The sequence below is a fragment of the Phragmites australis genome, chromosome 4 (genome assembly GCF_958298935.1).
Source record: "Phragmites australis chromosome 4, lpPhrAust1.1, whole genome shotgun sequence".
In the NCBI taxonomy this organism is placed as follows: Eukaryota; Viridiplantae; Streptophyta; class Magnoliopsida; order Poales; family Poaceae; genus Phragmites; species Phragmites australis.
In genome coordinates, this window is record NC_084924.1 from 48,571,351 (window position 1) to 48,582,591 (window position 11,241).

The window sequence follows — 11,241 nt, forward strand, 5'->3', positions numbered from 1 at the left end:
AGGCGTCTACTGACAAATATCAGATTATGCCTCATACTACTATGAGATCTACACCACATTTGGTGATTATCTCCAACGTGTTATCTATAAAATTTGAGGTCTACACTGTATAATTTAAGTCTCAACTTGACTTTACCAATTTTACATCATTATTACAACATTATCATGATGATTTTTAATTTACCTACCGTAAATTAATCAAATTTATGGTCAAAATCCATGTACGATACAATGACCGACAAAGAGTTCAATGAACTCACACTCAATGGTCACAATTATTCAACATGGATAATGGATGTCAATGTCAATCTTGTGTCTCACGGAATAGTAGCGGCTCTACCAACCTCCCTAAGAGGGATATCCATCGCTACTGGATCATATTAAATATGGTGCATTATACATATGACATCATATCTATCTGGATCTTAAATCTGAATATCTGATGGAAGAGAATCCGAGTACTCTATGGCTAGATATGAACAATAGAAGGCATTTATTCTGCCCAATGAAAATCATAAATAGACACATCTCCGACTTCAAGACTTAGTGTTTTACGATCATGCTGTTTGTAAAATCTGCTCAAAATTGTGTTTCTTAAAAAAAGAACCTAGAGATGCGAAAAAAATAGAGCTACTATGCTTCTCACTGATATAATCTTACAGCAACAATATCATGCAAAAGAATACTAAGTTTATTATGACTTAATACATGTATTATTTCAGGACGAAAAGCATGATGAACTCTTTCTAAAAAATCATCTTCGGTGTCCAATCGACGCTACTCAATTACATGAAGTACATGCGAATGTTCAAAATAACAGCAAGTTTGATAGCTCTTTTGCGTGACTTATCATAGAACTGCAATTTGGACATGCGCATGTCTAAAAGAGCTATCGAATCATAGAATGTCTTATCATAGAAATGCTACACTAAGAAATGTGCAATTTGGACATCCACAATGGTCTAGCTGAATATCTCATCAAGAGAATCAATTCAGTTGCATGACTTATCATAGAATTGCAATTTGGTAACATCTTTTTGGTGACATGCGTCATTACATACCGCACCATTAAACCAAATTCATTCAACTGCAATCATACCGCTCCCTCTGTTGTAGTTAGTACATGAAAATTTGGTCTCATCCAAGTATTTCCCATTTGTGAATCGGTTATGTTCTGCATGTATCGATATCACCACCATACAACATACATAAATGGGCATTAGGACCATATAAGGTATAATTATTCGTCAATCATATAATACCTTGAGTCCCTCAAATGGGATATATTCATTGCCCGTACATTTATAACATTCTAAGGACAATTCCCGGTATTAGGAGGAGAGTAATACCACAAAAATATCAGGAATCATAAGAGAATGCCATACACGTTCACATTCAGTCATCTTAACCATGTACCTAATACCTGAATCCTTATTCAGAACATCTTGTATTTGTAACATATTGCAAATAACCTGCTAAGATATATTTACTGATAACAAAGATGTCATCAAATCATATATTCATACTAGGAATGTACCGAAAAGAGTGGAGGTACCAAACAAAACCACTCAACTCCCAAATCAAAATAAGAGGAAGAGAAGTATGATTACAAAGGAAAGCTTCTTATAAGCTATCGCAGAAACAGGGAAATCCCTCTTCCAAAACAGTAAATGTAAATTAACATCAAGTTGATAGACACCTTATAGATATTCAGTATCCAAATGCCTTTAGATGTTTAGCATCCAAATACCCAGCATAAATATGTGCACAAATTCAAGTGCTGGGTCATGGGAACATCCTAACTCCATTATTTTGGAAAATACATGGAGTTAAATTAGACAATATTTCCACAAAGTATATTGATTCTATATAATCAATCAATACCAAAGACTACAAATTGTCAAAAAACATTTTCTCCTTGAAAATTACTGAAGGTCTTCAATTGTTTCCAGGCCAAAGTCCATGGCCGTAGCAGGATGCTTCAAGCACCCAGATTGTACCAAATAGAAGAAATTAATTGAGGTAGAATTGCTCTCACTTACAAAAAGAGAGGTATTCATAAAATTAATACCTACACCTTCAATGTCTTCCCAGTGTTTTTTCTCAGTGTCTCTTCTCAGTGTTTTGAATTTGTTCTATTTTCGTGAAGATTTAGCAGGGGATTTGTTGGTTCGGATGCAAATTGAGGTCAATAGTTGTATCCTGCGTGTTCTGGGGTTTGGGTTTCGATCTGATTTGTCTATTTCCTCCTATCAAACGAGTATTCGGGACTCATCAGCCTCGAGCTTTTGCCGGCAAAATCACTGATGTGTTCGGCCGCTAACACGCTCTTGACAAGCAAGGTCCGCATTGCTCAAGTCCTATAGTTGTGAACAAAAAGGTGTGTTACGTTGACAAATCTACAACACTACAAAACCTCTTCTTTGACTACCTCCCAACAAATCTGTATTATAGTTGTGAACTAGGTACCCAAGCAGGTGTTCTTGGTTTCATTACAAATATTAAAGTACAAATTCTCAATTTTATTTTCATCTCCATTGTGCTCCATATTATCAAGTGACAAGTGTTATAGACTAAAAGTTAAGTTAAATGTTTGCTATCTTTTTCATACCTCGTTACCTGCTATCTTTTTCATACCTCATTACCTGTTATTCCAATATTATTCTACTAAATATTTGGTTATTGCTTGCTAGGTTTCAATCCATACAATTTCATGGGATAATTAGTATATTTTTCAGAAGTAAGAGCAATTCGTGTAATTTTATAGTTGTGATGTCTAGTAGATCATGTAGTAATTGCCAATTTTTTTCCTAACATTGTCAATGATTTCATTTTTAGGGTGTTTTTCTATGTTTTGAGGTGCAACACTTTTTCAGTATATTTTTCCCTCAATCAGTGTATCACTTCATTTTCATTTTCAGCATGTAATATGGACACGAGGGTCCTTCTCAGTTGCCAACAATGTCTTTTACTGCCATTTTCCATATAACTTTTGTGAGACTAAGATTGTCAGGTGCTTATACTTGTTTACAAGGTACCATGAGTTTCATTATCTCCTTTTTATTGCATAGTCTTTTTATCATATTGTATATCAATTGATGAGTATATTGAAGAAAAAAAATGGATTCTCTTTTCTATGTTGATGAAGAATAAAGAATATGGATTTTTTTTTTAGTATTTCTTGCTGTCTTGGAATGCGTCTTTTCCAAGATCAATTGTAAATTATGAAGAATGAAGACTTTTTTTCAATCTTTAGTAGTGGTGTTGTATTGTAATGTGTACAATAGCTGGTTAAGTGTAATGTGGAACTGTAAATGTATATGTCGAGAGAAATTTATATATTAATGGAATAGATTTTTATGTTTTCATATTTTGTTGTACTAATAGTGCAAATATGGTACTAACTGTACTAATTTTGTAGTTGTTGTCTTTTGTTTTTTTAATCATGACTTTTGACTCTTCGAACTTCATTTTATTTATATGGATAGGAAAAGGAAATGTTCTATAGGTAACATTCCAATGCCTGATTCTTTTGATGGGACAGAGAGTTCCGACACTACTGGACATAACAACAACTTACATGATTCTGAAAGTTCTTTTTTTCAAATTTTTAAATTTACAGGCATATATACTGGTATATATATTACCTTTTTATTTGTATGTTCTCATTTTCATAGGTCACATCATACGGATGGAAGAATTTGTTGATTATGCAAGTCTAGGGTACATCTTTTGATTTACTTTATTTTTGTATATTTTTGCAAGCCGAATGGACTAGTTTTTTTTACAATATTGAGTTTCATGTGTTTTTCAGAGAGCAATCTACCGTAAGAAAATGGATGAACATGAGAGTAAACTAGATCACATGATTCAAAAGGTACATGGAATCAATCTTTGCATGAATGATGACCATCTTATGCAATAGTGCTTCTAATATATGATGTTTTTATAGGATACAAATCATCACATCATTAGTCCATCTGCTTCTGGATCTTCTAAATTTTTAATATCTTATTTCTCAAGAGTGATTGAATCCCTCATCCAGTATCAAAGGAATGTTATTGACAAGTATGGTATGGGTTGTTTGCTGAAATTTGAGAAGTGATATGTTCCCAAGAAATTTGCCAAGTGGATAGCTAGACACATTGATGCAAATTCTTCTGAAATCAAGTTAGCCAAAAAGTCAATACCAATATACAAAGGATATGTTCATATTGTGCTAGATTTGCCAATTGGTGACAATGAGATCATTCTAAATAGGGAAGCTGATAGATCTTATCTGTTATCCAAGTTCCATCTGAATTCAATTCCTTAAGTTACATATTTTGGAAACATGCTTCAGCGCATAGACATTTCTGATGAAATGATGTTTTCGTGCTTCATGATTGTTGCTATGTCTTATTTTCTGCCCCCCCCCCCACTCATCTATGAAGTCTACTTCAAAGTATTTGTATGTTCTGCAAGATATATCTTCTATTCACAAGTTTGTTTGGTCCAAATTTGTTTATGATTGGTCCAAACTTGACCATCGTAACTATGGAAGGAAGCCAATTAAAAACTTATCAAAGACATGCTACTCAAAGGTTTGTAATATGCTATTATTGATATGTTTATTTTGCATTTTTTTTTACATGTATACATGCTTCTGTCTCAAGTTAGTTGATTTTGCACTAATACTTTTTTCATTATTTTTTTCTCATCATTGAGTATATTTCTCAAAGGTTCTCCTCTCGACAAAATGATGATTCTTCACATCATACATTTGATTTTAACCATAAGCTTGAGGATTCTTTTGGTGATATTTTGACTTCTAAGGTGAGTTTTCTTATTTCTTTTTCCTTGAATTCGATAAATAGTTGATAAAATTTATTATATTAGGTAAAGGATTCTTTGTTTCTTACATAGGTCATAAAAACTCCTTACTGATACATATTTTTGTTCATCGTTCATTTTGATATAATTCTAAACCATATATTTTTATATTAGATAAAAGATTCTTTACGTGATTCGATACATGAAAATTATTCCAAGAAGTGTGAAAACTGCAAGGTGAAGGCAGGTTCCCTTATTCTTAGTGTACTTCATATTTTGTCTGATGCTACTGGAAGTATCAATGAGGAGCATGCTCTAAATAACGGAAACAATGATGTTGTTGTGAAAAAGTTTGTTGATTGCAATGAAGCTATTGACCAACATTAGAGTTTTATCGCCAAGCAAAGAATGTCCTTCTAAATTTGGAAGACCCTACACTCCCACAGACATCTTGCAGTCGAGCAATGGTTACTCAAAATGAGCATTCACCTAACAAAGAAGTAACTCAATATGTTACTAATGGTATGTTCCTATAAACTTGCAAACCATATTTTTCCTAACAAATGGTTACATTTTTTTAAATTTTTTCATTCTAGGAGCACAAGAGCGTCACATATTCAAGTGTGTCTACTATTCTTCTGGTATTGCTGTAACATGTTGTATCGCCCGTTCTTTTCCTTTCTTCTGCATATCTCCTTTTCCTCTTTTTTGCCTCACGGTCAGTTTCGATCTGATCTTTTTATTCATGTTTCTCTTATGTCTCCTTTTTCTTTCTTAAGCCACAAGTTTTCTGTTACCCTCATACTTCTTTCTAGATCTGTAATCCAGTTCAGATTTTTACTATAAATTTAGTTTCGAGTTTGACACACCATTTCACCCGTTAACAATCAGACCCATTAAGAATGGGACAGGATACAGTCTTCTAGTTTCCCGAGCACAGACAACAGAACAAACATTTTGACTATTGTAGCAACTAATTTTTCAGTTGATTCTTTGCAAAAAAACAAAACAAAAACTGACTGCAAACAAAAAAAAACAATCATATTTTCATTTGCAGGAAACCAACTTATTCATGCCGTGTTACTTTTTCATTGGTTCAAAATCTTATTATAATCAGAAAAAATAGCTAGCTATCAGTAGTCATTCCCTTGCTTTTGACAAAAATCAAATCAGGGTGGTACTGTAGCCATATCTTACAGGTTCTCTGAAAAATCAAATCAGGGTTCGTCACAGTCTCACCGGCTGTTAAATCGAAAGACGGGCCGGCCCAATCCAACCAGGCCGACTCGAGCAGCGTCCTCTTTCCACGATGGGTTGGATCGTTCATGCCAAGATGGGCTGGTTCTATCCCGAGAGTAGCCTACGTAGCAGTGGGCAGTACAAACTACAAACAGGGTTTGAAAATTCGTTGAAAATCGTTGGGTAATTGTGATATTCGGCTAATTCGATCCGCACCGCATTCTAAATTTGATCGGTTTTCTAATTTGAATTTAATTTTTTTTAAAAACATAAAAAATTCTAAAAATACTAGAGACAATTCTAAAACCTTTTTTGAAAAAATTCAAAAATCGTTTGTGTCATATTTCATAGAGAGGTAGTTTGAAAAAAAGAAAAAAAATGATGAAATAGGTTGTATGAACAGTATGATTTGGCTCATCATGTTAAAAAAATCTTAACATGCAAACACATATTTTTTGTGTGGAGCATATCTTAAGAGAATCTTTAAAATTGATTTCACTTTTAGAGCTTTATTAATTTCTCCATGACTTTTACAAATTTCACAAGCATAAACTGAACATGTTAAGAAACAACACTGTAATTAACCTTTTCTTGTCTACCATTATTTTCCTATATGAAGCATAGTATAAGTAAACTAATAAAAATTGTCGCACTAATTTTAGAGGTGTGATGAGTGAGTTATGAATTAATCTAGTTGCAACATATTACACAATCATGCATGTTACAATAGCTATTTAATGAGTTCATGTATTTTTAAAAGATAGAGGATCATGTAAGAAAACTAACAAAATTGGTTTCATGATTTTTGGATTAGTCAAGAATTAACTATGTATTTAACTATGTTTAGCAAATACATTTTCTCATAGAAAATATTAAACTTTTTTATGAGTATAAACACTTTTAACATGTAGATCATGTTACAAGGAAACTAAAAAAAATTGTTTCATTTGATTTAAAGCTCAGATGAATTAATTATTGATTTTACAAGGTTAAGTTATTTTATTTTATTTTTTTGCTGAACTTCACTGCAATTTGGGAAATACGTCGGTAAATCAGGAAAACCAATTGGTTTTCGAAGAGTTTGTTCGAAATGCGTTCAATGCGGAAAGTTCAGAAAATGCTGTCGGTTTTTTTGTGTAATTCGATCGGTTTTCGGTTGAATTCGAGCAGTCATCAAATGGTGGATTCAGTCAAATTCTCACCAAATTTTACAAATTTGATAGGTGAATTTGGATGAATTCTCACCAAATTTTGAACGATTTTTCCGATATTCACGAATTTTAGAAATTAGATGGGTCCTTGTTTTCGACTATAAAACAAAATTGTAAACCTGGGTACAAACAGCCCTAGACACCATGCCTCCTCTACACTTTTGAATCTGCTGCTGAGAATGTTGCTTGCCCTATGCCTCTACAGCCTCGCGCAAAAGAGGACCTACAAATTAACCCTCCCGGAGCCGGCCATCTGTGGATTACTGTTGATGAGCGGTCTGAGATGCACCTTGTCAACCCAATCACTGGTAAACAGATCGCTCTCCCGTCGGTGATCACCATTGAGCATGCGACGCCCATTTATGACGATACAGGTGCGATTTGTAAGTATCGTTACTTGACGGACACCACACAGAGAATAACTAGACCGCCCTTAGCACCTCCATTATAAGGCACTTGCATTTTATCGATACATCTGCAGGAAGCTACATCGTGGTCTTCACCTACCATCCATATGGGAAGCTTTCATTTGCTAGGTTTTTAGGGGATGAGAAGTGGACACACGGCTGCCATCTCACACACATTTTCAGGACTGCATCTACAAGGATGGCCTGTTATATGCAGTGACATCATTGGGCGAAATTATCGCCGTCAATCTCAGCGGATCTGTGGTCACGGACAAACACATGGACAGGGTAAATGATCATTACGGGCTTGGAAGGGTTTACATTGTTCTCAGGCTCCATGGGGCGATTTGCTGCAAGTCTGGAGACCAGAAGTTTGGACAAAAGAAGAGCTGGATGGGCATGAGCACGAGGCAACATTTGAGAACAACATTGGGAGGGTGAAAATATATAAAGTTTCCACTGCGGCCAAAAAACTAGTGCAAGTACATAGCTTGGATGAACATGTCTCCGCAGTCGAAACCAAACCATGTCTACTTCACAGATGATGCTGAGGCCATGCATGCATTTCAGATGCGCGAGGGGATACCGCCCTGCAATTGGAGTCCTTTCACTTTGAAAACAAGATCGTGGAGGAAATTGTATTCCCTCGGCCTTGCTCCAAATGCCTGGCTCGATCCGTTTCTGACCACACCAAATCCCAGAAAGACGGATCAAGTGTTGCACGGTTGAACACACCATCCCTTATATTTGAGTATCAGTGTTCTGTACCTATTTTCCTTTGTTTTTGTATTGTCCGGCAAGATACTTTTGTAATAATATTTAGATAATTAACTGTAGCGATTGAGTTAATTATTGCCCAGTGTTCTTCCAATGTTATGAACACGTGTGTGAACACAATTTTGTACTGATCGTGCTCGTCTCGGCGTGATCATAGTATGAGAGGAAGGTTGCCGAGGGTGTGGGGGGGGGGTAGCGATGGGCTGGAATTAGAAGCCCGTTGCCTACAAAGAGAAAGGGCCTTTCTATAACATCAATATTAAGGAAGAAGTTCTAAAAGCTAATAAAAATCGGAAAAATTTAGTTCAATTTTGGGTTAAGTTTTTTAGATCAAACTAGTAAAAATAGGTTACAGATAAATTATAAATTTACACAAAAAAAAATTCTAGAATTTTTGAGATAGAAAAGACATTCGTTTGAACTGAGAAAGAGAAAAGGAAAGGAATCATTGCCAGTCGGTCGGTTACTGTTCATACGACACGCATGCCTGTTACCTCTCGATCTCCTTTTATCTCACTTTGGACAGAAACGTACTAGGAGACAGGACATCGCCACGCCACCGAGCTTGACTGCCACGTCTACAACAGGTGTCCCTCTCCTCTGCCTGACACACCAAGCCAAGTCCTTATCCTCTTGCTCTCTCTCTCTCTCTCATTTCTCTCCGGCTGAGCACAGCAGCACGAGCAGCAGCCTGCTGCTCCTCTCTCGCACAACCAGTAGATCCACGCCGAACTCCATGGCCGCCGTAGCTTACCGATGAGAAGCATGCCAAGCTGCCCCACACCCAGAACCACCAAAAGGGGGTCCCCAAGATCCCCTCTGTTGGCCCAGCAAGGCCGCAGCTCACCGTCCTCTCCCTCGCAGCAGAGCTCGCGAGTGCAACCTCTTCTCTTCCAACTCCGGCCGTGAAGAGCGACGCGCCGCCGAGAAGCTCGATGCCGCCTCTGCTCCGAGCTTCGTTCGTCCATCCAACCGAGCCCATGGTGAGCTTCCTCCTACCCCGTCGATCTCGCTGGCCTTTCTTAATCCTCCCTGTGGTCCTGTTCCTGCTCGCCGCCATGTACAGAACCGCCGGTGCCATGCGCCGTCGGCTGGTTACCCGTCTAACGGGATTCCCACGACGCGCTGATGCTGCTACTGCTCTTCCTCAGCCGAGCTACGCCGCCGCTCGTCGTCAGCGAGGTCGTGCAGTGCTGCCGGGCATGGAGGCTGTTGTACAACCATGGACAAAGGCCATGTTGACCTGAGTCAACAGCCCCCCCCCCCCCCCCACCACCACCACCACCATCTATCTCTATGGCTAGGTAACCTCTGGAGCAAAAAAGACAGAACAATTTACTACCCGGTTATTTCCAGAAAAGTGTGAAAAGGATTAATCGATACACTATTAAAACGGGTGAATATCCTAAAATGCATAGGAAATTAATCATGAATCCAGTCTTATTAGTCTTCTAGCAATCTGAGCTAACTAGGGTAAAACACTGTACCTACTCTCATGACAAAGCAGTTTAACATGCCTTTAGATGGTTATGATCCATTAAAGCTTGTTTATACTAGAAAATTCAATAAGAATCCATATTAAGTAATTCTCAATGCAACGCAATCATGACATGTGCCTCTGCATCTCCTTTGAATGTCCTGCATTGGGGAGCATTTCTTATCGCATCGCATCATGTTAATTGCGATACATATTTCATTTTTTTACTAACGAAGAACCGAAGAGTGACGCAAGTATCGATGTTAAATCTGAGCTCGAGATTGATTTTGAAGCATCTGAGCATCAAGGTTTGGGAAATTCCGAAATATGCAGGAAGTATCGAGGTTAAATCTGCTGTTATGTTATTGGTTCCTTCATGATTCATGCGATTCTGATGTGATGTTTCATGTTTTTTATTCCTGTCTTCGTGATGAACCTTTCATATCGTGTGATGGTATGGTTTGCTTGTTATTGGTTGTGCTTTTTTATCATTTCTAATTATGTTTATTTGATATTCGTATTTTCTAGTATTTATTTATTGAAGTTTCATGAATATCTTTCTATCCAAAGATTTAAGTTTCAAGTTATTCCTTTGCATCTCATTCAAGTGTCAGTGATACCGGATGTGTAATTTGGTTCCTATATTCAGATTCATGTGAGTGCTGGCTCCACTACTCGGTTTTATCGGTAAATGCTAAGGATATACTCACGCCTGAACATATAACTACTGTTTCATCGCTATTTTCAGGTTTGCTATTTTCGTTCTTCTTTGATTTCAATTTGATTTCGATGTTATATGTTCTTCTAAGTTGCAGACTGCACTTACCGAGTATTTTTACTCACTTGTGTGTTTCATTTGATTTGTAGGTACCGAATGACCCTGGCATGCGTGGAAGGGTTAGTATCTTGTTCAGCACACTTACACCAAAACTTGGTCTTTTCAGTAATGACATAGAGTGGTAATTACCATGTCTGTTATAGCGGGTTGCGTTGGTCAAATGTATTGAGTTCAAGAGTTGTATCGGGTCCTAGTTTTAGCTTTGAGTGAAATTTCATTTTTGCACGCGTGCGCTCGGACGCGTTTGATCTGTTGCGTAGGGCGCAACAGAGCTCACGTAAAGGCAACCTTATTCAAACTTATTTTTGATAATTTTTCTTAAAAATTTTAAACTAAACTTTTGTAGTGCAAATTTTTACCACACGACAGACGTTTTTTGTTGCTTTCTGTCGAAAGTCGTGTGTGCGCCTGCTAGCACACGTGCACGGATTAGCAGGGTCCGGCAATGAGGCTTTCTTTCTACTTATATATTATGACTGT

At 36.9% G+C, this 11,241-nt stretch overlaps 1 long non-coding RNA gene and 1 pseudogene across 1 annotated transcript; both read left to right on the forward strand.

Moving 5' to 3' along the window:
* Nucleotides 1-7,150: 7,150 nt before the first annotated feature.
* LOC133914904 (uncharacterized) lies at nucleotides 7,151-8,214 on the forward strand (annotated as a pseudogene).
* A 1,542-nt stretch (nucleotides 8,215-9,756) lies between these two features.
* On the forward strand, nucleotides 9,757-10,986 carry LOC133917028 (uncharacterized). Its single transcript, XR_009909561.1, has 2 exons — nucleotides 9,757-10,671; nucleotides 10,791-10,986. It is a non-coding gene; the product is annotated as an uncharacterized LOC133917028 (long non-coding RNA).
* The last annotated feature ends 255 nt before the right edge of the window (nucleotides 10,987-11,241 follow it).